The sequence below is a fragment of the Helianthus annuus genome, chromosome 13 (genome assembly GCF_002127325.2).
Source record: "Helianthus annuus cultivar XRQ/B chromosome 13, HanXRQr2.0-SUNRISE, whole genome shotgun sequence".
NCBI lineage: Eukaryota > Viridiplantae > Streptophyta > Magnoliopsida > Asterales > Asteraceae > Helianthus > Helianthus annuus.
Window position 1 is genome coordinate 112216018 of NC_035445.2, and position 6380 is coordinate 112222397.

The following is a 6380-nucleotide window of genomic DNA, read 5'->3' on the forward strand; positions in this document are numbered from 1 at the left end:
ATATTTTTAATTAGTCGTTTATATTTACACTATGTTGAACGATCTCAAGCCGTGTTGAAAGATCTTAAGTCAAGCCAAGCCAAGCCGCTACACTGAAAGATCTCAAGCCGTGTTGAAAGATCTCAAGCCAAGCCAAGCAGTGTTGAAAGATCTCAAGCCGCTACACTGAAAAGGCTTAAGCCATGTTGAAAGATCACAAGCTGCTACACCGAAAAAGGCTTAAGCCATGTTGAAAGATCACAAGCCAACTGGACATGTGGCAATCATGGGTTTTAAGCCGTTTCAGTTGCTTGAAATGGCTCCTTGTGAGGGCTCACATGGCTATTTTTGACATTTTAACTAGTCAACAGCTATTTTAGAGATTTTCCCTATAATTTATCTGAAAACAAAGGATTACGATATGGTTTTGTGTGTTTTATACTTTAGATTAGAGGGTATAAAAAAACATAGTACAATTTATCCAAAAACAAGGGAAAACAAATAATGGTAAATTGTAAATCAGAAGTATTAAACTAATTCTTAAGTAACTGAATTAATTCCAAATTTAGATGATTTGTGGCGGTACATATTTGATTTAAAATAATTAAGTGGTGCAAAAGTTGGTTTTTGTATAAGTATATCTATTATATATAATAAATGAAAGTTATTTGGGCCACGTGTCAGTAGATGAGGGCACCGTTTTCCCTTTTTCCCGCCCAACAGTACCACTGCCCTCTTCTATTTATATCCTCCCTCATTTACGGATTTAGGGCTTCCCACTTTCTCTCTCCCTCTGCTCTGCTCTATTCCGATCGATGTTCAGATTAATGCTCCGAATCAAGGTTAGATTATAAATAACTTCCGTTCTATAAGTGTCAATCTTTGTTTTCATTGTTCACTCATTCGATCTTCATGCGTATTTACTTATTGTTGTGCTTTGGCTAGGGTTCCGTTGCTAATTGATGATGGAGATGATCGGAGGTTGTCGGCTCTGCGTCCTGCAGTTCTCTTGGTTATGCTGTAATAGATTTGAGGTTTAGGGTTAGTTATAAATATATTTTTTCATTTTTCCATCTTGAGTTTTAGGTTAGGGTTTGTTTTATTTTTGGGCTTTTATATGATTTTCAGTTCGATTGTTTGGTGACTTGCTATTGTTGTTTGCTGTTGTTTGTGAATTAGCTGCTGACATTATCGACCGACTCCAACGACTTTGAAAGGTTGTAGGACTATGAGGACTAACTAAAAGATTTGGACGACAAATAGCAGGTGTTTGGTTTCATTTTTTTTAATTTTTTACTTATTTAAATATTATAAAATTTGTGAAATAAGGTAAAAATGGCTATTCTAATAATTCATGATTTCATCCCTGTTGAAATAAGGTAAAAATGGCTATTCTAATAGTTCATGATTTCATCCCTGTTGAAATAAGGTAAAAATGGCCATTCTAATACCGCAAGTATGTTATGGTTGGATGGTTGAATTAGTTTTATTTTGGGTATTTTTGGATGATTTCATCCATTTCTTTAAATAGTTCATGATTGAAGATGCAGTTGAACATATCTTTTCAGTGAAATGAATGTTGATTTATCAGAAGATTCAGTTGAAGGTATCTTAAATAAGGTAATAATTGCAGTACATTCCTGTTGAAAAATAGAGTCGATAAATTTAGGGAAAATGAGGTTGAAAGATGATATGCCAACAGTGGACGATATCATTCTACAGTTTCGATAAATTCAGGTGTATTCTTAAATAATGCTTCCTAGATGCTTCTAAACAAGCAACACTTTGGACATTTGTCGGCCTTCAAACATCTATTAATTTGTTATCTATTATCTAATTATCTAATATCTATTATATATAATAGATGAAAGTTGATTGATCCACTTTGGGCCATGTGGAGCAATCAACTTTCATTTATTATATATAATAGATAATAGGTAATAGATAATAGATAGTAGAAAATAGATAATAGAAAATAGATAATAGATGTTTGAAGTCCGACAATTGTCCAAAGTGCTGCTTATTTTGAAGCATCTAGGAAGTATTATTTGAGAATAGCACTGAATTTATCGAAGCTATAGAATGAAATCGTCCGCTGTTGGCTTATCATCTTTCAACCTCATTTTCCCTAAATTTATCGACTCTGTTTTTCAACAGGGATGTACTGCAATCATTCCTTTCAGTTAAATAGACCGACATTTACTTCCTCTCAAAGGGTTATGGAGTAGTTATAACAGCTTATCATGCTAAGGACTGTTATAACTAACCAATGCTCCTTATAAAGACTGATGGACTTAAAGACTGATGAGGCTTATCCACTGTTGAAGACAAAGCCCTGTTAAAAACAAGCACTTATGTACCTAGACTAGAGTTTGATTAACCAAAGGAAAACGACTGTTCAGTAGCAGCAATGGTTCAGCATGTACAAACGATTCAACTTTAGTATTTAATTATCAGTGTTTCTTATGTAACAGTGTTTAGTATAACAGTGGTTTGATAGATTTTATATGTAACAATATTTATCACATCAGTGTTTTATACTCTGTTAGATTGTTAGATGTCATATCACTGAGGTGTTTATATGTAACAGTATTTATCACATCACCTCATTTGTTTAATCTGTATTATAAATACAACAGTTGTTTAATCTTTATACTACTAAATAAAAATGTAGTACACTTGGATGTTAAATAAGCTCCTCATTATGATTGTGTAACAACCGTCAATAAAACTCGTAATTAGAATAATAATTATCCAATAAGAAAACCCTAATTAAGACACCCAAGTAATTTGGCGTAAACCCTGAAATTTCCGGAACAATCAGAAACAGGATCAGGGCCCCTAAAACTCGGGGGGGGGGGGGGGGGGGCAAACCCTAATTGATAATTATCTAATTTAATTCGTTGCTAGATGCTGATTGGTTGAAATTTTTGATTCACCAAAGCTACAACCGAACTCAGCTAGGCTAGGAAGTAGGCTGCACCCTTTACGGACCGTAAAGGTTGGTCCTTACGGACCGTAAGCAGACCAGGTTCCCTTACGGACCGTAAGGGGTTAGGCACACGGTCCGTAAGCGAGTCGAATTTCTGGCTATAAATAGCCGACATTGGCACTTGCACAGAGGTGTTAAAACGTTGCACAAATAGTCTGTGTACGTCGAGTTACATGCAATACAGTCCACAACACACACACGATCACGAGGTGCTGCCGCAATCAGGGTAATAACTCGATCGCTATTACGATTCAACGTCTGATCGATTATAACTATCCAACGATAGTCCGGGTGCTGCTCAATTGAGCTTGTACTTTGATTATTCGTCGTGATTTCGGCTTGAATATTTGAGTGCTGTTCGAATTCGGACTATGCTCTGTTATTCGTTGTGAATCCGATTGAATTATCAAGTATTGCACTGATTAATCGTTGTGAGGGTTTAATCTCGTGAATTGACGTAACTGCTGTATTAGTTACTAACCTGCCTGTGTGTGCATCGTGTTAAACTAGGTGTAATCAAGGCTAATCAGTAGGCTTATCTATTTGCTCGTTAATCTGCAATGTGAGTCATTCTTCTTTTTAACTGTTTTCTCACAATTTGTGAGTAAGTATTACAAAACTCCAAGTTATTTTCAAAGGTTATAATTACAGGGATTAAGTCTTTGTAATCACCAAATTACAGATGGTATGTGGGGTATTGTGCACATTACTATTTTTATTACTCTAGGTGAGTGAGCCGTCACTATTGGGGCGACGGGACCCAATAGTGGTATGACCACAGTCACAGATCCGGTCGAGTGACAAATACCCATTCTTGATAATTGGTTGATAAAAACATTGTAATTCCCCTTAATACTGTAATTTATAACTAACGGGTCATTTTAGAAAAACCGAATGATTCACTCAGTATTTCCCCGCTGACAAAACCTTTTTCAAACATGTTTCAGGTGATCTGTGTGATCCAGGAAAAGTGCAGTAAAGCATTACAAGCTCAAGGAAGTGGCTCAGTATGAATAAATCAATAAAATATGTTTTGAAAAATAAAGATTTCTGTGTGAAATCAACTTATTGTAAATTATGGGATTTATCCCTTAAACTTTGTGTAATATATTAAACGAGCTTTTTACGGTGAAAAGATCCTGTAATAAAAGACTTCCGCTGTCACATAAATTAAATACCACGGGTACCACAGGAACTGCCTCGCGGCCCACGACTCCGTCCAGGGTGGGTCGGGGAGCCGTGACAGTAAAGGTGGTATCAGAGCTAAGAATTAATAAATATTGAGCCACTGATCGAGCCGCTGATTAAGCCTAATACTAAATTAAGTATTTGACAGAATACTTAAATTTACTAGTTGTTATTTTGTGATTATATGTTTTATTAACTGACTATTTGTTAGTTACAGTATGGGTAAGCAAAAGCTGTCTGCTATCTATCACAAATTAGATATTGCATCTTCTTCTAAAAACCTAGTAAACCTAGAAGAAGGAATCTTTGTCCGCAAGGCAAACTATGAGAATCCTCTTTCCCCAGAGAAAAGGGATTCGATACTTAAAAAAAAAAATCAGGAGAAAAAGAAACCCCGAACCAAGAGAGTTAGGTTTAACCCAGAAGTCCAAGAGTTGGGTAATAGTACACCTTGGGAAGATAAAATAGACAAGAAATGGGCAAATCTCTATATGCTAGCTACTGTAGCAGAAAATGCCAACCTCTAAATATCCGATAAGTTGGGTCTAGTAAGAGAAATCACAATCCAGTAAATAAATAAAATCCTAGTGTGTTTATTTCTGTTGTCCTTTGTATAAATTAGTATGCAATAAAACTTCAGTGTTTGTTTGTTAAACTTTGTTCCAAAGTTTTAACATTGCATTCTTGTATTTTGCATATATACTATGCAACATGAATGAGATGTCGGAAGCATTCCAGAATCTCAACTTATATCCAGTGCCTATCGAAGTCTCTCACGACTTTACTGGTTATATTGCTGACATAGAAGAACCTATGGAATTCAAAGCTCCACCGCTGGAAAAAGCCAAACCTAAAAAGAAAAGAAGATACGTAGGGTGGAGGAAAGTACGCCGTAGGAAACCAACCACTAGGAGACTTCCTAAAATAGAAAATCTTGTGAGCATGAACAAGGGAAAGGAAGTAGAAACTGGAGAAAGTTCAAAACCACCAGAAAAGGAATTAGGAATAGATCTTAAGCAAAAAGGAATAGAAATTGGCGAAAGCTCTAAACAGTCTGAGGAAATCACGTTCCAGGACGAAATAGATCGCCTACTGGATAATTGTGATGTTCTAGAGCCTATCAACGATAATCTCTTCTCTTACCCGGCTACAGTTCAATTCCCACTAAACCTAGGACCAGCTATTCCAGACCCACTAGTTCACACCAGACCATTAGGCCAAATGGAGGAATGGTGGACTAATGACTGGCAATTCCAAAATATAGTTAATAGTCCCTATAGTTTTCTCCCACAGTTTGACCCAGAACCTATCCCTAATCCTCCCATGAGCTATGAAAATTTAGCCGAGTTACGTCAGTTTGGTGAAGAACTGATAGGCACCGGGAATAGGATCCGGGAAATAGGGGAGCAGATCTCTTGGAAGTACGACGAGAGGGAGCGTCATTACTGAAACTGCCAGTAGACCAAAAGATAGGAAGGGCTGGAAAAAGTTTGTCTGTACTATAACTAATATAATAAAACTAATTCTGTAAAATGGGCAATAAAACTTTGTAAGATACGGTATGTACGGAGGCATATACAATATACAATAACAAAATGAAAGTCGAGAAATCGACAATTTTGGTTATGTTTGTATATTGTAGTAATTTATGTGGTTATCTGTGCTAAATTTGTTAGTAATAAGTTAGACACTAATAAATTTCTACTAATTAGCAGATGGAAAACGCTAACAATGAACCAATTAATGAAGTAAATCAATCTGAGCAAGAACCGGAAGATCAATATATAACCCGACAAGATATTGAGCACTTTATCGCTCAAGGAATAGCCCATGCTATTCCAGAAATTGTGGCTGCTGTTCAGAAACCTGCCGAACCACAATTAATTCCTAGTAAACGTATTCCGGAAGATAACGGCAGTAACAGCATAAATGGAGGCGGCAATCATGACGATCATGATCCGCAACAGGCCCCACCCCCTAAAAGGATAAAAGCTGCAACGCCTGGTTGCACTTACAAAGAGTTTCTTGCTTGCAAACCTATTGAATTTGCAGGTAACGAAGGGGCAACTGCAACACTGCGTTGGTTAGAGAAAACCGAAGCAGTAATTGCAATAAGCAAATGTGCCGAAGAGGATCAAGTGATGTATGCATCAAATCTGTTCAAAGAAGGAGCACTAGAATGGTGGAACACGGTCCTCCAGGCAAAAGGAAGAAGGATAGC